The sequence below is a fragment of the Phyllopteryx taeniolatus genome, chromosome 2 (assembly GCF_024500385.1).
Source record: "Phyllopteryx taeniolatus isolate TA_2022b chromosome 2, UOR_Ptae_1.2, whole genome shotgun sequence".
NCBI classification, from domain to species: Eukaryota; Metazoa; Chordata; class Actinopteri; order Syngnathiformes; family Syngnathidae; genus Phyllopteryx; species Phyllopteryx taeniolatus.
The window spans coordinates 4,380,578-4,403,529 of NC_084503.1; the positions used below are offsets into that span (position 1 = coordinate 4,380,578).

Consider the following 22,952-nt stretch of genomic DNA (forward strand, 5'->3'; position numbering starts at 1 on the left):
TAGCAACACAGTTTCAAAAAAAAAAAACAGATAAAAAGCAGTTGAAGTCAACATCCGGATAAAAAGTTGAACATTGGAAAGGAGTTTGCATTTTTCCGTCCTCTGATTGGTTGATGTGAGCAAGCAGGACGAATGTCCGCCATTGCATTTATTAAAAATGTATTTTCAAGGAGGACTTCAAAGTGGACTCTTGTGAGGAGAGGTTGGCCAACGCCGTTGCTGGGTGGCTTGTTTCACTCCCAAAAAAAGGATTTCTTTGCAACTTTCAGGGCAGGGTTTTTAAGTGGTTTTTATCTATAAATAAGAATATCTTTTTAAGACAAAGTATTTGTGTTTTGTCATGTTATTAGATAAATATTGATTGTGAACTGCTCCAAATGATATTGTAGTGAAAAGGTTTGGAGTTTTGGGAGAAAGATAATGGGAACTGTTTATTGCTTTTTTTAATAATGGTATTCATCCTCAAATATGCAAAGTGTCTCTCTCTGTGTAATGCCACGCAAAGTTGTATTGCATTTTTGTAAAATGATTTGCGACGCGATAGTGGCATTATTAAGAGGTGGATTATGTCACTGAAGGCGCCACTGAAAGCCCACGTCCGAAATGCACGGGGCATAATGTACGTATATTCAAACAGTAGTCTCTTTGCACTCTGTATTGATGGTTAGTTAGCTGTACAAACACATTTGCAATCAGATAGTCTTTAATATCCTATCTTTGAGTCACAAACTTTGCATGTTGCCATTTTCTTTGAACCTTCTTATATAAAACACCATCATTGAATCCAAATGTAGTCATCTTCGGCTCTCCCTCCATGTTGCCTGCTTAATGGGGAGGCTTCTGCAGCTACCACATCACGGATTGCCAGTTTTGCGCGCACTACACAAAGGACAACTTTTTTTCAAAAACAAATGGCACACCATCTCTAAAATACAGACGTTCAAATGTAAACGGGCAAGACTTGTCAAGTCATGTAGTTCAAGTCAAATTCAAGCCGAGTCCTTCATAACTTTTGTGCCCTCTTGTTAGGACATTTATCGTATGCCGGTACCTTCGTAAAACTGAGGACATCCTGTAGTGTTTGGGCCATGAACCTGGTATTGCCAGCTACCTAAAAGTCAGCCTTGCAAGCCAAAGCACATCTAGTGACCCAAATATATAATCGAACAATACATTTGCTGATATCGTACATAATTAAATATTACCTTCTTTACAAGCGTGTTGGCCAATGTAGTTTCTTTTAGTTAATGATTACGTGCCCTACATTCGGGTTGGATTGACCTCAGCTAGTTCGGCATCTGCATTTCCCAATGATTTTGTTGATACAGCCTCTACTGCAGAGCATGGCTTGACAAATGCTGGATACTCCATTAAACACAGCTGTGGGTGAAGCCAGGACAGACAGGAATCCAAAGGTGAAGCGGAACGGTGCGGGTTAGAGCCATTTGAATATTGCGTTGAACCTGATCTGTCTTGGAGTGTGGTGTTAAATTCCTATCGTCACATCTGTCTGTCAGTCTGTCTGTCTGTCTGGCTGGCTGACCCAGCTCTTCCAAGTGGTTTACCCACTCAAGCTGGCACTGAGGTGTACAGACTTGTTGATGTTGGGTTCCAGTGGCTCCCAGCAAAACAAGTAGGAAATTAATTTGGGACTGGAGGTGTGTTAGGACATTTAGACAGAATAAACTTGCATTCCTATGCAAAAGTATGGGTTTACCATTGATTTTGTCTAACCGAGCCTCTGTAGTCATTCATCGCCTCTTTTTTAGGATTTGGTCTCAGAGCGGAAATGCAAAACGCAATTCCATCACCAGGGGGTGCACAAAGACTGCAGGAACCACGGCAGAGGAGTCGCCATTCTTTTTCACTGTGAAAGCTGCAGGACTGCACTTTGTTTACAATGTAACAATGGGAGGTTGGGGCTCTGTCATCAAAGTTCGCAGTTTGGTGTGGGATGGAGAGCAGACCAGCGTCAGATGACCTCACCTTCCGGGAAGCAGTGTAGGGATGAGGGGCTCTGTTATGAATGTTGGGGTCCATGGATGCAAGTCATAAATAGAAATAATGAATGTGATGCAGGGAAAAGTCATTTGTTTTGAAATTTGCTGGATATAAAATGACAGCTTTTCTATGAATGCCTTATGAACAGTGTCGCATATATTTAAGATGAAACTAAAATGCACTACAACCTTCACCAGGTGAACTTAATTTGACCGTCTCTAAACTTTTGAATACACTTGTTCAACTGTTCAACGTTTCCGTGATTTTTGCACAACTTGCTGTTCTCTAACAAGGAGCTGAAGGGCAAAATTCACAACAGGTGTTGGAGCCATGAATGGACCAAAACATTTCCTGGTTCAATTAGAATTGGAATTTAAACAATGCAGTCCACATTTTGGCATCGTGAGACCAAGAATAACAGTTCTAACAATTGGTCAACAGTACTTCGCCATCCAGCACGATGTTCTCAGAGAGAAGTGGCCACTGAGTTTAGAGTGTCCCAGAGTGTCATCAGAAGGTTGCAACAGAGATACAGGGAGACTGGAAGAGGCACAGAAAGGCATAGAAGTGGACCTATGGTGAATTTTGCTGTTGAGCTCCTTGTTAGAGAACAGCAAATTGTGCAAAAATTACTGAAACATTGAACAGCTGGACAAACGTTTAGAGAAGGTCAAATTAAGTTAACCTTTGAAGGTTAAAGGGCATTTTAGATTCATCAGAAAAAGGAACCTGAAAGTCGAATATCCCTAACTTTTTGTGAGTCGTGTGTATTTTTCTTTGTATATTCCAACCCGGCGTAGTATAGCGACTTAGCATCGCTCGCTCACTTATTTGAGGATGTTTTTCTGTTTGAAATTAAAATGAGCTTAGGAGGTCTCTTCTAGCAGCTGTGTTGCTCAGCGGAACATTGGAAGCCAACAGGAACCTTTGCTGCTGCTAGTCGCAATTTGACCTGCGACGGACCAGAGTGTGGAAAGTGAGAGAGGTGGCTGATGATGTGCCAGACCTTATCCAATTCAAGAACCTTTAAAGTGAATTCAGAGATTTGTTTCTAAATGTATTATATATGTTGGAAGATGGCGGCACGGTGAGCGACTGGTTAGCACATCTGGCTCACAGTTCTGAGGACCGGGGTTCAAATCCCAGCCCTGCCTGTGTGGAGTTTGCATGTTCTCCCCGTGCCTGCGTGGGTTTTCTCCAGTCACTCCAGTTTCCTCCCATATCCCCAAAACATGTATGGTAGGTTAATTGACAACTCTAAATTTCCCATAGGTGTGAATGTGAGTGCGAATGGTTGTTTGTTTCTATGTGCCCTGCGATTGGCTGGCGAGCTGATGGCTAGCGCGACTTTCCACCAATTGATATATATTCCATCCACCATAAGCTTGAAGTGGGTATATTTCTGCAGGGCAAACATGTAGGGATGTGTAGGGCATACGAAAGTTGCTCGACAAAGTAGCATCCAGTGTCATGCATTTAGCCGACACGCCCACAGCGTCTGAGAGCGGGGACAAGGGCTTAATTTTTTTTTCACAATTTTTAATCTTCATTTTATATACTTGGTGATATTTGTAATCATTTAAATTTGGTAGGGTTGTTAACAACACTTCTCCGTGGTGTATTAAATTTAGAAGACATTTTCACTTTACAGCGACTTTAAGCAAGGCACGGAATTACTTATTCTTGGGCAGATGCTATACCTCTTACTGAAACCCTTTTAGTATAGGCGTGTGCTTTTTATTTTTGTAGAAATTCTATTCATCATCTGGAGCTTACTGTAGTTCAAAATTTGATGTCTTCAAGGAGTAAACAATGAACACAGTGCTTAAACCGGGAGAATGAATGGCAGGTAAGAGAGTTGATGAGTCCCTTTTAAGAGGGGGATGAAGGGCCTCTACATCTCAGAGGGGCTGCGTTCCCTTACTGTATGAACTCGCTGGCAAATGCGCGTTCTTCGTTATGAAAGCGTTTCTCCTTCGTTTGTTTTCCCACGTTAATCACAGATATCTTACAAAAACAGAGTAACAAATCAAACTTCTGTTTATCCCTCAAGCCGATGGCAACTAAATCCACAGCAGTGGGTATAATCTAAACACTGCTACGTTGGCAAGATTTGTACATTCATGCTTACTGAAAAATGCTCAGGCAAGACAGCAATCATTAAAATAGTGACGCGTTCTCTTCCCCAATTGGGCCTCCAGTATCAGGCCTGTGACATCAGCTGTAATTAGTGGGATAACGTTTCAATCGGTTATGTAACATTATATAATCCCATAAAGTTAAGAGGTTCTGTGTCAGGAGTGGAAGGTCTCTTCACCGCAGATGGTGTAGGTCTTCCCAAGTTTACATTTCACTGACAGTGTCTTTTGTAAGGGGGGCTATAGGGGGGGGAGAAATAGGGAGCAAATGGAAGAAAGATGCACTGTTTGGAAGAACACATTACACTCGAGTGCCAGCATCGGGAGGTTATTTTGCAACGCATGTGGCTCAGGCGCAGCCTACTCAAGCTAAGCAGTAATAGAAAAGAGATGGATACAAATTGTGTGTGAAAATGAGCCTGTTACGCTGTTAGCTTCCAGGCAGAGGAGGGGTTAGCGCTTTCATTCATCTTTTTATTGTTTTATTATTAAATATTAGCAGATTTTCCTCTCGATGTCAACCCTGACATTTTATAGGGAACGCAGTGCTTTGCAGAAAATAACGCGGCTATTTTAACATTGATGCTACTTGTGACAAACTACGAAGCCAGGTTGTTTAAACAACCACACTGGCACCTAAATTTGAATAATTAAAAAATAGTGGAGGTCCAGTGGTTAGCATTGTGCCTCACTGCAAAAAAAATTCCAAGTTCAAATCTATGTGGGCATGGGCTTTCCTGTGTAGAGTCTGCATATTGTCTTTGTACTCTTCGAATAGCAGCCTGTGCTAACTTCACAGTATTCACAGCTATTTCTACCGTCCAATGGCACGGACCAAGTCGCAACACGGTTCGACACCGTTTGTCACGTACAGTATTGTGCAAAGCAACCCAGGCATACATACTACACTTTTAGACGAATTTCTAAAATGGATCAATTTGAAGAGTAACAACTGCTCTGAGTTCCCCTGTTGCACATTTGTTATACAGTGTATTCATGATTTCCTTAAATTGTATTGTAGGTCCTTGTTCCTATGTCTGCCGTTGTCATTTTAACACTGGTCCATGTAGCATTCAACCCATCCGAAGCACCCCAGAGTTCGTTTGTGGAATAGAAAACCACGCTGACACAGAGGCTCGGACATTAGCCTTCACAGTTGACTAAAGAAAGTGCACTAAAAGAGCAATTGCAACAAACTTTGTTTTAACTAACCACTGTGAATTGTTGAGAGGTGCAAATTTCATGCCTGTGATTGGCTGGTAATGTGTTCAGAATGTACTTGAATGTCTCTCTAAGCCAGTTGGGATAGACTGCAGCACCCCTTAACTCTAACCCAAACCGATAACGTGCTACAGACATGGAGGTATTTGTGTGAATCTCTCGTATAACACAGATGACCAAGTGTTATGGTCAGCAGGGGGATTAGAAGCTATATAACTGTCTGCCAAATTGTAGCCTTGAATTGTACTACTTAGGTTTGTTTTGAACAAATTAAAGTGAATTAAAGATTAACGACATTCTGCCCAAATAAACTTTACGACGATTACAGCACAGAACATTCTGGTCGAGCTCCCGTCTTTCTCAACCACTCCAGGCAGTTAATTGGATTTCTTAAACAGAACATGAAATTGGTGGATTATTGTTATACTTGAGTTACATTGTTGTGGTGTTGGTTTCTCTGTCAGAGGTCTGCTGTGTCGGCATTCTATTGATATGGCGAGCTCCAAAGAGAACAGAGTGGTTGAGACTCAAAGATCAACATTTGCTCTCAGTTAACATTGTTTTACACAAATTTACGCAAAGTCCTCACATTAGTTCCATTTTCTGCATCACTGAGTGAGTTTCAACACAGAGGCAGCCAAACATTGTAGAGTCCCTTAGATGTCTGGCCATGAATAAATATTGTGTAATCTTCAGAAGATGCCATCTACGCACAAGTCATGCTGATTAGGTTGGTGTGGAAAGGTCTTGCCGGGAAAGAGTTTGGACACTGTTGGGACAGTTGGGAAACACTGACATCATTGCGTCAAAGGTAATTCAATTCTAAATTGTGTATGTCAATCTTAATCATCATGTAAAACTTGTGAACCTTTTCTTTTTGGATCACACGTGGATATAAAAACTGGGAAAACACTGAATAGCCACGCATTATTCATACGTCGCTATTCAGGAGTACCGACGTAAGAAGGAACTTTGATTGCAAAGAAGCCACCCTCCAAGGGAACTGAAACAGATCTTGTCTTTGATAGACATGAGTGATCCAGAGTCACCCCCAATAAAACACATCAAGCGTATGAGCTGATGGAAGATTGCTGGTTCAACTCCTGCTTGAACGGTTGAAGGGTAAATTAAAGGCAGATGCACTTCTTCTTTGTGGTTGAATATTTTCCTTTACCCAAAACAGTTCTTGAGTTCAGATTCTTAGTGAAGATATTGATGTCGTCACTGCAAATTTCCCCACAGTAATGGCTCCTGTTCCTCTTTGTTTACTCTTTGCCGTTCCACCAATTCTACAGTAGATTTACTTTGAGTCAAGTGCTGCTACAAAAATGCTGTTTGACCTGAGCATTGCTATCATCTTGATGCTCCTGTCACTTGAAACTTTCTGTCGCAGGACTGTATCCTGCCTTATTCTTTAATCCTCTGGCACCAACATTTAAAATGGAAAATGTCAAATACATGAAAAACAGAGGCACAAGATTTCTTTTGTATTTCTTTTCAAGAATAGCGTTGGATATCGCCAAGTGCCTGTCCCAAGCACAAATAAAATGAGGGTTTCATCAGGAAGGGAAATCAGCATCAAAACTGAGCCACATCAATCACGCAAGTTAAAAACATGAGTCGTTGCGGCGACCCCTGATGTGAGAAGCGGAAAGAGGAGCCCATAAAGTTTAAATGGGAACATCTTTGCACAATATTGGCAAACCACTAAACTATCCAGCATAATCCAAAACCTCCTAGTAATATGTCGAAAACTGTATAGACTTTCCTGTACAGTATATTTTAGGCTTTCTAGCTAGTATGTTTTGAAAGGTTGAGTTTACATGCACAAAAGGATTTGCTTCTTTTAGACTTCATCCTAAATTGTGATGTTATTTTTGATCAAGCTTAAAGTCAGGGATGACTCGTCTCAGGCTTGTCCTTGCTCCTCTCTTAGTTATGCTGCCATAGGCCTAGACTGCCAAGGGATCGCCCTTGATGCACCAAGTTTCCCTTCATCTTCTCTTCCCTCTTTCCTTCTCACCTCATCCCCATCCATGTGGTATGTTACTAACCTGTTTCCCTTTGTCGTTCTCTCTCTCTACACTATGACTGGTGCTCTCTGCTTCAAGAGGTCACACTCATCTACTTGTTACCAGTGGCGGTATCGTCGTGGCCGCTGTCATCTTGGGACTTTTACTGTTTTTGATACGGCTGTTGTTGTGCCCATTGTTCTCTCATCCATCCCCCTGGTGCTCAATCCCCCTATCTTGTTTTATCTCCATCTACCTTCTGTCCCACTACTTTGTCTCCGCATCTCAAACCAACTGGCCGAGGCAGACGCTCGCCCCAGAACCCAGCTTGGGTTCTCTTTGAGGTTTCTTCCTTAGAGGGCGTTTTCCCCTTGCCTCCATCGCCAAGTGCTTGGTTATGTGGGGTTTGGTTGGTTTTCTTAAACAGTATACTTATATATAATGCATGAGGAGTGTTGTTCTTGACCTGCTCAATGTATAAAGTGCCTTGAGATAACTTCTGTTGTGAAATGGCGCTATATAAATAGAATTGACTTGACTTGGTTGGTAGCCTTGAATTTCAAAACAAGTTAAACTATGTTGCAGGAAAAGGGACAAAATAAATCTGGAGAGTTCAACTTCACATAGCCTGTGGTCAAGCTGGAAGCAATTTTAGTATCCCCAGCCAAAAAGGTGTCCTTGGCTCTTTGTCCAGGCATGATTGGCAGATCACACGAAACACTTCCAAATGATAGTGGTGGGCTTATCCTTCTATATCATGACAGCCAAGGAAGTTTGTCTTTCCAATGGTCATGCATATTCATCCTTTAATAAACAAGTTGGTTCGGTCGGAAGAAGAGCGAGCTTACTCCTCTGTAAAAGGTCTTGCCTATGTAGTCCAGTGTCCAAATGTTTTTACTAGCCTCTCAAGTGGTGGAGACAGACAGCAGTCTTCTTTGTGTTCTGTATTCATGACTGGAATCTACTTCTCACTAAATATAGCTGTGCAAAAAGCTGCCCCTTGCCTTGGTCTCAGTGAACCTTTAAGAAGAGTCACTCCTTTAATATAATAAATTATAATATACCGTCACTGTCGGGCTGAAACCTCTTATGTGCAAATTAGGTCAATTTCATATTTTTACACAAATAGATGCTAGTTGTCAGTCCCCACGTGGGTCTGTTATTTTTACAAATGATTGACAAATCCGAAGTGTTGAAAATGGCTTAGAAGACCATATTGCTGGCCGGTAATAACAAATGCAAACTGTGCTAACTTTACTCTTAAATTCTGAGAAAACCCAATTAAGTGTTAAGTATGTAGGCTAGACAAACCCAATTACAATTACAAAAGCTCGATATCGTATTCTACCACAGGGGAGCCTAGTTGTGAAGTACAATTAAGTAATTGTCGTGTAAGCTTTATTGTGCAATTTACTATACAACATGCGCTTCAGTGCTCTTGATAAATACTCAAAAGTCGACTTCTATGGGAGGACCACTCTCTGGTTTGGGTGAATACTATTTTTACAAGAGTTTTAAATGTATACCAATAAAGACAAAGCTAACGAAAGAGGAGACATTACATTCGAGGGTCTTAAACGAAATACTTTTAAACACAGTAAACTTATGGGGCAGATACAGCTGTGTTTGCTAGGACAAGGCAGCGCCATCCCAGTTCACCTTTCCAAACCCGAAGCGCTGAATTTCCACCAGCCTTGTTGCTCGAAAAGCTCTAAGGGACGAGATGCTGCAGACCTTGAGGTTTGTGGCCCACCGTGATGCAGGGGAGCCTTGAAGTCACCTAGTCCCTCCCCAATGGGACCAAATCCCAACACTTCTTAGTTTGGGAATTTCCACTGCCGTAAGGAACATTGGTATAATGCTCCATTTTACACAATAACTGGCGTAATTAAGACAGATCATCTTACCTTAACGGCCAGTTGGAGTGCAAAGCCATGCACAAGTATGTGCAATATTTTCCTGAAATGGATGCATCATATATCATGGTTTTATGGACTTCCAATCTGTCTCTGGCACCGGTTTCCTCAAACGTTAGATATGACGCAAGATTATTCGACATCTTGTGGTCTGGCCTCAGCTACAGTGATGGAACAGAGATTAAAAGTGACGGTCGGTTTATTCCACGCATTTAGAAGAGAAAGAAACAAAACTCAGTAAATAGAATGTCACATCCTTCCCCCTTTCCCAGGAATTCTACAGGGTCTTAGTATCAGCACACTCAACTGTCAAAATGTGATGTGTTGATTTCACACATGATCATTTCAAAGGGTCTGTATGTTTCTTCCCGCCGCAGCAAATGTCAAAATCTGCTTCTGGACCTTGCTCACCCCTGATAAAATTTCTTGGGCAAACATACACAAACTACTGATGTGACTACGCACCTCCCCACCACAACTTACCAATGCCAACATATGAGAGCTGCCAAAGTCTGTTGGCCACCATGAAGACAAACAAAAAGCTAACTTAAGGTTTATTAATGGCGTTGATTCATTTAGTGTACTTCACCATAGACGTACACTATGTGGCTCTTTAATGAGTCTGGAAACATGTACAGGTCGTCGACATTTTTTCCAACATAGTGAGTTTAGGTTGGTGAACTAAACTTCTGTGGCGGCAATAAAGCCACACACGGTCGAAACAGGTTGCATGGACTTGGAATATATCGACACTTGGGCAAGGAACAGTGGGGCAGTTGAACATTGAAAATTGAACATGTTTGAAGACACGTGGCTTAATGTACTGCAGCATGAAAAATGACATTAGTGGAAACAAAGCTATATGTTATATTTATGGAGGGCAGTCACACTTTATTGTTTACTGGCTAAATTCCTGCGTTACATAATCACCCCAGGAACTCATCAATCCCAAAGCAAGGCAGGATGCCACTGCGATTGAAGACACCAAAATCCACAAAGCAATGGGGCCTCTAAGGCTGAATAAAAGATGTGTTTTTTTCGCCTGGGAAGAGCCAACAGCTATGGCTCAATTGTAAGAAAAAGTACGAGGACACAGACTGATCTTAAAAACACCGAGCCAGAAAGAAAAAAAAAAAAATCAAAGGGAAAAACAACACTAAGGATCTAAGTGTGATCTTGATCTAACACGTGAATAACTGTCTTCTCCACGTGTCCGGATGTCTAAGGCAAGAATGAACACTAAAATGATATTCCCTCATTTGGAACTGCGAGCAGAGTTTAATCCTTTATTTCTTAACAGTGGTAGTTCCTGCCATGTGTGAAATGTGCAGCCGCGGCTACTCATTATATGACTTATACGATACACAATATACTGTAACCATTAACATTTACATGAGACTCGCCCTGAACCTCTCATGTGTCGGAAAGATGGTTACACACTTAGTAATCGACATCACAATCCAACTGTCATCATAAAAGATTGTTACCGTGCTGGGAGTATAATTATTGCAGTAAGTTTCTCTTAAGGCAAGGCGGCTTTATTTAAATAGCGCATTTCATCCACAAGGTAACTCAATGTGCTTCATATGATTAAAAGTACATTTAAAAGCATTTAAAAACAAAGGTTTTTTTTACCTCTAATTATTGGAGTTATGAACAGTATACAGTGTTGTAAAGTGTTCACCCTCTATTTGCAGGAGATAGGGATCGATCCCTAATGCAAATAGCGAATTGACACCCACTCAAAATGCTTTAGAATTGCCTATAGATGCCAAAAGATGGCAAACACTACTTTAGTCTAAATTAAGCTCCTCGACTCACTTCAACATAGTTCCTTGGCACCAAGATGCCACAAGATGACGAGAAAGCAATACTGTTATTGCACAAAAATCCTCAAGTAGGTGAATTTTTGACTGTCTTACCGCTAATATACGGGGGGGGGGGCATTTACAGTGACAGTAATGCCATACCGCAAACTGCTTCGTAGCAGCAGTGTTTTTCATTCCAAGATGACAACAATAAAGAATACATACTTGTGGGCTTGAGCTGAGGGGGAAATGTTGAAGATTTTAAAAGAAATTGATATTATGCAGTACTGGAAGGAATGGAAAGAAAACGTGATGTGTCCAGTTAATTTGGTATTTAGAATAACGTCTATGGGTTATGCTTGCTAATGTGTATAAAATGTCCACTTTACCTCTACCGTTTACTTCAATCGAGTATGTGATGAGAGTAACTCTTTTTTCAGTCCCTACCTGTAGATTAATATTGAAATGTTCCATCAGCAGAATTCCAATTTCACCGAAATTTACTGAAACAGATGTTCTGATCCTGACCTCTTTCCACTTTTTGTGTGTCACCCATACATCATTGGACTTTTTGGATTTTAAAATATGTGTTTTTTGTTCGCTTCCCACTGTGCAAGTTTCCTAGGGAGGTCCATCCAACTCTCCGTCTGCAGCATGGATTTATTGTCTGTTGTGAAATTCACAGGTAGTTTGATCCGTAAATTTGTGTGTCCCGCCTGTCTTGGAGAGAAATAATGAAATCCCAATTGGCATTACATTTGAGGAGCATAATGGTCCAAAGTTTGGATTCTGTGTGGAGTGGTGCCCCTGTAGTACTTCATCTTGCTCACACAGGCCAAAAACATGACGTCCACAATATGTTACAATGCTAAATTATTCATAGGTGTGAATGGATGCTTGTCTCTATTTGTCAGTCTGATTGACAGGTGATCAGTCTGGGGTGTACCCCGCGGCCCTCCTCCTCCCGAAGTCAATTGGGAAAGATTACAGCATCCCACTATAAGAAAATGAATGGCAAACAAAGCCCGTGTTGGAGGATTTAAAGTGAAACATTGAAAAATACGGTGTGGATAAAGCCCTCCACAGTGACAGCACTATAATGAAGCCGGCTGGTTTTCATTGAGACGCATTGGTTTTGCAAAAACCACCTGTGCGTCAGCAGGCCTATCAGGATTCACACTCCTGTCAGCAGTCTCATCTGTCTCTTACTGCTCATGTTTGTTCCAAAAAGACAATGCCACAAAAAGCGAGTATGCTGGTTAACTCAGACGTCAAATCCAACCACCACTCCCAAAATATAATTTACAGTCATTTTTCTTGGAGGGACCAGAACAAAAATGTTGTTCTGTCTTCTCCCCACAGACCGTTTGTCTGAACCTGATTTTAAATATAACTACACATATAAATACTGTACAGCCATCCACCCACTATCATAATTAGTGACTATAAATTGTAGAATGGAAAAAAAGAACCTCCACTGGTTTGTGTGTTATACCATGATAACATAATGGTTGGCTCCCCTAACAAGAAACAGTGCATGTCAAATGAAGTCCAGATACAGCTAGAGAAACATTCTTGGAGGATGAATGCTACTGATACAAAATGCACCGACTTAAGTAAATATGGTGTACATTCATCACTGATATCTAAGCCTGACTTATAGATGGAAATTCCGGTCGCCCTGGCCTTAAACAGAGAAGCTAGTATTTCAAATAATCAACAAAGGCCCACATATTTCAACTCTTAAGAGCAATGGACAAACTTTAAGAGAGGCCCCCCCAACAAGCCTCGAAAACCTGTCTCAAGCTTGACTCTTTTCAGTCTTTTCTGTCTGGGAACCAAACATTTCCCAGAGCCCTTCAGGAACCACCGGGCAAAAGGCAAGGGATTTTCAAAGACTATAAACTCACCACGGCCTAGTTTTCAGAAAGCGAGGCCCGGGCTGACATTTGTCTTGGCATGAGCTGTGAGTGCCAACGTGAATGCAGATAGCTCACTGACATCAGTAACATGGGAAAAGTGACCTCAGGGTATTGTCTGAGATGCTAATTCCCTTTGGCTCAGTTAGGCCCTGTATTAATGACATAGAACTGGCAGGGAAGCTTATTTGTAATGCTCCAGCTGGGAATATTTGGTTAAAGGATAGTCCTGAGCAAGTACATCGTAAATGACTGCTTTCCAGTAGTAAACTCCGCGATGACGTCTGCGCACTTCCACATATGCATTTACATATTGCAGAATGACTATTATACAAACCAGAATAGAAAATACAACAACCAATTTAAATACAAAGTCTCCCATGTTTACATCATAGTTCTTACTTTCTTTAACCTAAAATAAATTGGTCAGCACTATCATAAACTTCCAGCCTGTGTTTATGCTTGGTTGAGATCAAAGCATAAAATAATACTGTGCATCATAGTAATAATAGTTTGTTCAATCCCACATTTGGTCCTGGTTCACTTAGCAGTCTTTACCATCGGACCAAATGTTGACGTGCAAGCATCAAGTCGCAAGCTGAAAGGACAGTGTTTATGACGAAATGTGAGCTGAGAGGCAAAACAACCATTCAGTCTACCGAGTTACAGCCAACCATCCATCCATTTTCCATATCGTTTCCCTTCAATAGGCTCGCAGGTGAGCTGGCGCCTACCCTCAGCTGACCTTTGGCAAGAGGCGGAGTACACGCCGGACTGATCACTAGTCAATCGTAGAGCGCATGCAGACAGACAACTGGTCATAATCACATCCACACCTATGAGCAATTTAGTCTTGTTTTCTTTTTTGTCCTTTTCGGCTGAAAGGAGGATCTCGGTCCCTTTCCAGTTTTACTGTGCCACAGTAGAGTTATAAGGTGCCACTATGGTTCTTTGCATATTTATTGAAAATCTCAGTCGGACAGAACAAAGTTTTATGGGGATTTACAGAAAAAAACAAAAAAAAAGGAGAGACGGTGAAAGATAACTGAATAATGTTGGAAGAGAAGACAGCAAAAGACAGGACATTAGCTGTAATAAAGCTGAGGAAAGTAAATCATTATGTGACTCGTCCAATGACACCTTAGATTCGAGTGTTGTATGGGTCAGTAGTGCTATACCTTGTGAAGGAAGGACAGGACAATATAGGACAGGATTGGACAGGACAAGGACAAGCATGCAGGATAGAGGTAGCGGACACGGTGTGGTGGGTGGGTATGTACTGTTCTAATTCTAAACATCTTTAGAATTAGGAGTGCGAGGGGAAACCTAGGAATTTCACATAGTTCTGAGTTATTTATCGCATTGAGTGAGTGGCCCCACACCAAGCAAATAAGTCCCAGAGGTGGGTATCTGCGGACACATGCAAGTGAATTGACACCGTCCCACATGCACAATAACCCTCAGAAGTGTCCTGTAATCTTTGCGCCTGCAGCGCAGGGGCTGATGATCCGAGAGGCGGGGTCGGGCCCAGGAGCCCACCCGGGAATGGCCCAGTGGGGCGGACACCACCCACACCAAGGGACCCAGCGTACTCCGGTGTACGTCAAGTTGACCTTAACCTAATTAGCAGCATCCCGTCAAATCTTGATTCCTGTCTTCTGAAGACCAAATGGTTGGTGCAGACTATGTGGTTAATATTCACCCATGCGCGTGAGGCGCCACCCACTTGCGTTGAGAGGAACTGCAAGCAGATCTTGTGGACGTGCCTTTGATGTTTGTTAACGGAAGATAAAATTTCCGTTTTTATACCTTACAAACTCTGTAGAAATATTCCAAATGTATGCCTTGATGTCTGTTTCCCCATTCTCACTTTGACAGGTCCTCTGCAAGATTTTGAAAGCTGTTCATGATTTGAAATCAAACAGTACGAAATGTTGTATTGAGCAAAAAGCAACCCATCTGCCACGACCAAAGTTTAAACAAGGATTCGATGCGTTAAGAGTACAAAGTTTGAGATGAATATTATTTAGACAAGATTCAGGCTGGTGGGCGTGGTCTTTGGGGAGAGTTGAGTTGAGGCTTCTTTGTCCTTCTCCTCGTACCTGTGCTGGCAGCTCGCCAGCTGGGTGGCCTCCGGCCACCCCTCCCCCTTCTTTTTTTCCCTTTTTGTCCTCGGGTGCCACCGGGTGCCTCCGGGTGCCTCCGGGTGCCACCACGTGCACGAACACCTGCCGCAACCAACCCGGCGGCGTTTTCGATCAAAGAAGTCAACCATGCGGCTCCGATCGCTTTCCCTAACCACGATCAGCCGGCGGGGCCTCGACAAGAAACTGCCAGCATCCCGGACAGATCCTGCAAGCCTCTGAGGGCCAGAGCTCGGTCCGCCACCAGGTCAACCGGCAGGGAAGTTATGAGCGCATCCCAAAGGGGACAACAACTTTCCTTTCCTACTTCTTTGTTTCTTTTTGTGCATCTGTTTTTTCTTCAACGAAACGTGCTTCGTTTCCCGCTGAGGTCCGGACGAATCAAATTTTACGATAAACCGGAAGTAACGCAAACGTCACTCCCGGCTTATTACTTTATCCTAAATGAATTACAATTCTTATTTCATACATAATCGCTACATTTGGGGTTTTGTAAATAAAGAAGAATATCATCCGCATACAAATTGATTTTGTCTTCTGTCATTGGTGAGGAGATACCTTTAATACTAGCACTTTGACGTATAGGGGTTCCAAGTGGTTGGTAAATATTGCAAGTAGCATTGGAGAAAGTGGGCACCCTTGTCTGATTCCTCTTTGTACAGTAAAACTTTGTGAGGTGATCCCGTTCGTGGTGACTGTCGATTTTGGCGAGTTGTGTAATGCTGCGACCCAACGTATCCATGAGTCTCCAAAACCAAAGTTGCGAAGTACTGCAAATAGGAAAGACCAGTTAACTTTATCGAAAGCTTTCCCTGCGTCCAGTGACATTAAGATTGCTTTTAGATTTTGTTTAAATAGCTGTGACATGCTTAATAAAATTAACAGACGCATGACATTATTTGTGGAACTTCGACCTTTAATGAAACCTGTCTGGTCATAGTGGATTATCGACGGGAGTATTGTACCTTTTCAAGTTTTGCTGCAGGGGCTTTCAAGATAATCTTAACATCTACATTAATCAGTGATATTGGCCAATAATTAGCCAGTCTTTGGCTGGTTTTAGTAGTCATTCGATTGCAACTGGGTTCATATGGCTTCTAATTTGACCTTTATCTTTTATCTCCCTGACTGTTCTGATTTTTTTTCCGCAATTTAGAGTCTTCAATTAACCCACATCACAAGCACAGACAGAACAAGCAAACTCCATACAGGACGATCACAGCTGAGATTTAAACCCAGATCCTCTTTATTGTTCTTTAATGATTTACATATGACTCACTGAGAACAAGAGTGGGGTAACTCCATGTTCGTCATTTTTAAGTTAAGTGACGAAAAAATGAATAGAGAAAAGACATATACTGTATTTCAGATGAATACTGGTCTAAATCGAGCATTATTTTCAGTTTTGACATACACGGCAGAGTAAATTATTGCACTCAGCACCTTTCTTGATTCACAGTGCAACAACTGGGCCAACTCCCATTTTTCCGAGATGGCTGCACCCAGGAAACCAGACCTCACCTACTGCAAAAAAACATCCCAGAAGGGGAGATTTTAGGGATTGATAAAAGACTGAGAAAGTAAGTAGTGTCCAGTGCATCTACATGTTAGTGTAATTGAATGTATAATCTTTCATGAAATATTGATAGATTTGATAGATATTTTGATAGATGCTTGGAATAAAAAAAAAGAAAACAAGAGGGAAACCCAGAATTTCTGTAAAAACAAGTATCCAGAAGAAGTGATCATCACCATAATAAATCAAGATATAAATCCCACGGATTTCATTGCAGCCATAACATTTTAAATCACTCCTGCAAAATGACAAAAATTGAGTTAGCCCACTCTGGCTCTAAGTCACTCATAGCCAATGCTTGTTTTATATGGTGTGTGTGTAGTTTGTGTGTGTGTGTGTGTGTATATATATATATATATATATATATATATATATATATATATATATATATATATATATATATATATATATATATATATATATTATAAGCCAACATGTCATAAAAAGTTTAAGAAATGTTTATATTACATGATGTTAGCTTGATCCAGCACACCACACTACCTCAATCATATCTGTTCTTTTTAACCAAACTAAAACCTGTCATATGTGACCAGACCACAAGACCACTTCTCTGGCGTGTCCCTGAAGTCACATTAAAAATTTTGGGTGCCTTTAAAGCTAAGAAAAAAGGGTACAGCCACTATTGTCCAATATACATGAAACGAGACGAACGATGTCCATGTCATGTTTCCGAGCTACACTTATACACTGGATATAAAATGTCTACACACCCCTGCTCAAATGAGAGAGAAAGAGATTTTTAAAAAAGGCCCAAGGTGATCGGAATTATGAGCAGTTTGAAATAGGAGCCAGTGTTAGCACAAAACCTTCAGGCTTCTGCTAGAAAGCTACAGAAAAAAAAAAAGTTGGGAGAAAGCCTCCTAGAACAACTGAACTTGCAGTTAATCAGAGGCACTTAAAAGGGTGGCATGTGTATGCTGACTCCCATTTAACATGAGCTTGAATGTGATTGTTGAATTTTGAACACTGCCACATTCCAGATACAAGAGGGTGTGCATAGTTGTACAACCACATTATTTTAAATTCAACTGAGTACAGGTTATAGATCACATTAATGGTGGAAACATCTTTTAAATGATGAATCTTGGTCTAATTTTTTTTCACATCGCAAAACCTGGCATTTAAACAGGGGTGTGTAGACTTTTTATATTCACTCTAATGTGAACGATGGTCATCCTTCGATATTACTATTTTGGGCCTGGTCTCCTAAATATGAAGTAATTGAGCTAATAGTAAATAAAATGAAAAACAAAGAGGGAGAGCAGAGGAGGTGTTTTCTCCTGATGATCTTTTATTTCTAAATTGCAGTTTTAATTAACTCTAGTCCAACGAACAGAACTTCCATATGTTCATCACAACAATGTCATGCATAACACGTTGAAATAGTGTTGGTTATATAACCATTCCAAGCATCCTCCTGAAGGGATCTTCTTCAAGTGTGATGAATGCATCCCATCTGTGCTCTGTTCTCTCTGGAGTGTCCCGTAATTAATGTCAACAGCATTAAGTCGGCGGTTGGCAGTTACAGGTACAGTATTATTTTTCTCAGAAAAAGGGGAGGGTCAAATAGATGTGAGCTTCGTTTTCCACCTCGCTTATGAGAAAAGCCTGATCGATGCAGTGGCTGCTGGAGATGAGGTTTACAGCCTTCTCCAAGATCTGACACACATTGCTTTGACATACTCTGCACGGCTAAAGGCTTATGTAACATGGACAAAAATTAAAGAATTCAAATGAATTAAAGTGTTAAAAGTCAAAAAAGTCAATATACCCAAGATTATTATAAGTATCCAATTTGTCCTTAAAGTACTGTTTGATTAAACTGAATAATGTTTAAGACACTCATCCAAACAGACAGTGACATAGTAACACTGTGAAAGACTGTAGATTAAATGTTTTATTGCTTTTGTTCAAGTGGAGTAAATTTCACCAGAATACCTTTCTTGATAGAAAAAAAAATGTGTTACAGTGACCCCACCCCCACATATTTGTGAATTGACATTTGCAAATTTGGGGGAACCGGTTCTCCATTTTTTGCTGAAAATGTTAAACGAAGTAATTCAGTAGTTGTTTTTGTTTTTTTTCCACTGAATACTCTCACTGGAATATTTATTTCGAGGCCTAGTTTTTTAAATTTTACTCGAGTCATATGATTCTAAAGCCGTGTTTCTCAAACCTTTTACACCAAGTGCCACTCCAAAAATACTAAGCTCTCAAAGTACCACCGTAATGACCAAGATTAGCTCGCCTGTAACATTATGCACAGTTTGAATATTAACACTGCGCTTAAATATAGGGGGGGAATTAAATAATGATTCAAATGATTAAATTATAATGTAAAAGTTATAAAAAGAAAAAAAAAAACGAATTGTACCTAAATAAAAGTTTTGAAACAAACAGTTCTAAAAGATTATATGAAAATGATGTACTAAAAGTTAAATACGACTGAATATTAATTAAAAATGTACTTGACGGGATAAAAAAAATAATAATTAAGCCACTGTAACATTTTGCAGTTTGAACATTCAATTAATTGATTCTTTGGAATACCACTAGTAGGCGCTTGCGTACTATTACTGGTACTTGTACCGCACTTTGAGATCACTGTTCTAAAGTAACAGTACTTTTACTTGAGTACAATTTTGGGCTACTCTCCCGTTGTAAAGGCCCTGTGGACAATGGCGGTCCTAGCTTAAATGGCACCCTGTGTGAGACACCCTTTTGGGGCCCCACCCCACCCCACCAACACACGCACACACACAAATACACATTGTTGCCCCCCAGCAAAGCCGTCCTGTGTGGCCACACATAATGCACATGCCAGAAACACCAGTGTTGGGAACTGTAGAGCTCACGGTCAAGACATTGTGATTTGTGTTTCATGACACAAAGAAAGATACATGTGAAGATATTTCCATTGTCTTGTTATGATTACTAGAGCATGACTAGACAAACTAAAACCCCATAGAAGCCCAGGGTCAATTTCCTCCATTTCGCCACTTCCACAACAAGTTGTGTTTAACCAAAACGTCGTATCCCTTTATCTGTGGTTCACTGGCTAGGCACTAGTGCAAGTCCACTGAGGATTGAACAATTCAAACTTACAATAACACTGGCCCTCCACTTGTTTATGCTGGCCTTACTTTCCACTTATTTTATTGCTCCATTGAGACCAACGTGGTGTCAAACTCTCCATTCATTGGCTTAGCAGACTGTCAAAAGGGGGAAATAATCAGCAAAGGAGACTCAAAAGAAGCATCCGACCATGATGAGCCGGCGATATTGTGTCGGCTCCTCTGAGTGACGCTACAAAAGAAAAGTGGCTTGTGTGTATCTTCTTTGATGTGCTGACATAAACAAGCTTTCTTTATAATTAGACTACTTTGATCACAGCTGATTTATGTAACTTTAAGTTGACATAAACAAGCTTTCTTTATAATTAGACTACTTTGGTCACAGTTGATTTATGTAACTTTAAGACCAATGAATACTGGGAAATAGTGGATCAACAATGACAAGGGAAAAAACAACGGTGAAATTATGTGCGCAACCGTATGTTCAGTTAGTATGTAGTACTATTAATATACATGAATAGATATGTATTAGGTATTTATAATACCTGAAAGTCAACCAGCATCACAGAAAAGTTTATTTCGCTGTATTTACTTCTCAGCCTGTGGTTGTTAAGGAGATACATTTTATTCCAGAGGACAATACAGTAATATTTTCTAGGCCATAAATATCAGTCAAATGACACCAATTAGTACGGCAGTAACTTAGCATGATGAGTATTCTTCCTTATTTTAACCATTTTAGCTGTGTTAATGCAAACGCAATGAAGCCCAGCGGTTGCCTCACTAGTAACAATCCAGACCTGTTTTTTTTTTGTTTTTTTGTCTGACTTTGTCATTTCCGATTAATCAGCTCTTCAAATATCAATAATATACTTTTCATATCAACTTGTACATTTTGGCTCTATCATAGCCACTTTTAGCCCATCAAAACCCATTAAAAGTCAGAAACATGCTGAAAGGTTAGTAAAATCGAACTAGGCCTGAGGGTTAAATGTCTGGTGTGTGGGAGACATGCAACAAACAACGGATGACGGTAGATCTCCTACCCTATGAAAAAAAAAAAAATACCTTTTCTTAATTATCGTATAAATATCTGTTCATCCCCAAGTGGCGGATAAAAGGGGATTGCGGCCTGAGCCACAAAATGCTGACTGTGGAGTGATACGACTGCAGCACACTCTTACGTTTGAGTAATGTGCTGTTAATCCGCAATGTTCCCTTCCCAGAATGGGAATTCGTCAAAGCAGGCAGAGAAGAAAGACTGTGTGCGACTGTCGACACCGATGACTGAGCTCTTGTCATTTTAGACCGCAATATGGAGCACGCCGATGAACCCACCGGATTGTGACAGCGCTCCAGTGCGCACTGGTTAACTGCACCGCGGATTCCTGATCATCTCTTCGCAAAAGCCTTTGTTCTCGCACTCGGCGTCGCTTGCCTCTGCGCCAGAAATGCTGGGGGGGGGGGGACTGGAGCCAGGGATTCACTGTGCTGCCTGTCATGCCAAGGACAAACAAAGGAAAGCCAAAGCAGTTGAAATAGTGATGAGGAACGCATGAGCGGCTTGGAGGCATCGTCGTAGCAGCATGATGGTGTTGTGGTTAACAAATAAAAACATCTGAAGCATTTTTGTGTGGCGTGAACATGCTCTTCGTGAGTTGATTGAATCAGTTTAATGATTGGTGAGACCACCCTGTGGTCAAAACAAAATAAACAGTGTGTGAAAATGCTACTTTACTTTTTTCCAGGGGCAGTTATAGGAATTCATTTTAAACAATTTGAGGCGTAATGTAGCTTACGAAACAATAATCTCTCACGAAACTGATTTGCCAAAATCAGCATGACAATATATTTTTAAGTAACTAAATGGTGGAATAATAGTCACCCCTTTTCCACATCCATTCATTTCAGATGAACTAAGAGCACATTACATTTAAACAGGCCAACTTAGTCTGAGTCTTTGCTAGTGTAATCAATAATTGTATAACAATATACATGTTCAGGCTGTTAAGGAAACTTGAGGCAAAGACTTATGATTAAAATGTATTCAATGTTAAATTCAGTCACCTGAGTAAGAAGAAAGAACAACATGCTAAGCTGAGCAGCTCACAAAGCTAACAAACTCGCGCTAACTACCGTGCTAATATTAAGCTAACGTTTTGGCAGATACAGTTGAGATCATTATAAATTGTATGTGTTAAAATGTTTCAAATCTAGACTGTATTTCCGTCAAAATTACCTTTAAACATAAATTTTAATGCAAACGCGTTGGCCTACCGTATTGTTTCCTTTGAATCAATCCTTATCAGATTGGTCAATGAAACCCAAGGGTTGCCTCACTGGTAACATTCAGACCTGTTGTAGTTGTTTTTTTGTCTAACGTTGTCATTTCCAATTTCTTCAAATATCAATAATATACTTTTTATATCAACCTTGTATCTTGCTAAGCAGAACAGCGCAGAAAGCTAACAAACCTGAGCTAACTACCGTGCTAACATTAAGCTAACGTTTTGCCAGATACAGTTGAGATAATTAGAAACAGTATCTGTTAAAATGTTTCAAAATCGAGACTGAACCACTTATTTCCGTCAAAATTACCTTTAAACATAAATTTAAATGTAAACTAATGTGTTGGTCTACCTTATCGTTTCCTTTGAATCAGTCCTTATCAGATTGGTCTAGAGCGCATTTAAGTAGTTATTTGAAAGTTGTGGTTTATTTGTTATTAAATACTTTTGGACAATATCCAAGTGTTTGTTGACTTGACGAGTGTCAGAATCACTAAGAGGATGGAAAGCTATAACAACTATGCAATATCCTTGATATCCAGTTTGAGGTCCATGCACTAGTACGTGCTTTATATTCATTTATAAGATAACGCAGCGCACTAGTAGAATGACGAGGCTACACTAGTCAAACATCTGTAATGTCGGGGGATAGTAATGTTTTTGTTTTTCAAAGCAGAAATGTCGTACAGTAGTGGAAGGCAGTTTCGGGGGGGGGATGACTAATAAGACACAGCAAGACATTAGAAAACAGAAAGCGTGGATGATGCATTCATGCGAGTAATATTACCTTTGTAAAAGCAGAACATAAGACACAGCTCTTTAATTGGAGTGCAC

The 22,952-nt window shown here is 40.6% G+C and overlaps 1 long non-coding RNA gene across 1 annotated transcript; it reads left to right on the plus strand.

Annotated features, from left to right (window-relative positions):
• The first annotated feature begins 1,324 nt into the window (after positions 1–1,324).
• On the plus strand, positions 1,325–22,258 carry LOC133468492 (uncharacterized). Its single transcript, XR_009785512.1, has 3 exons — positions 1,325–1,415; positions 16,619–16,739; positions 21,138–22,258. It is a non-coding gene; the product is annotated as an uncharacterized LOC133468492 (long non-coding RNA).
• The last annotated feature ends 694 nt before the right edge of the window (positions 22,259–22,952 follow it).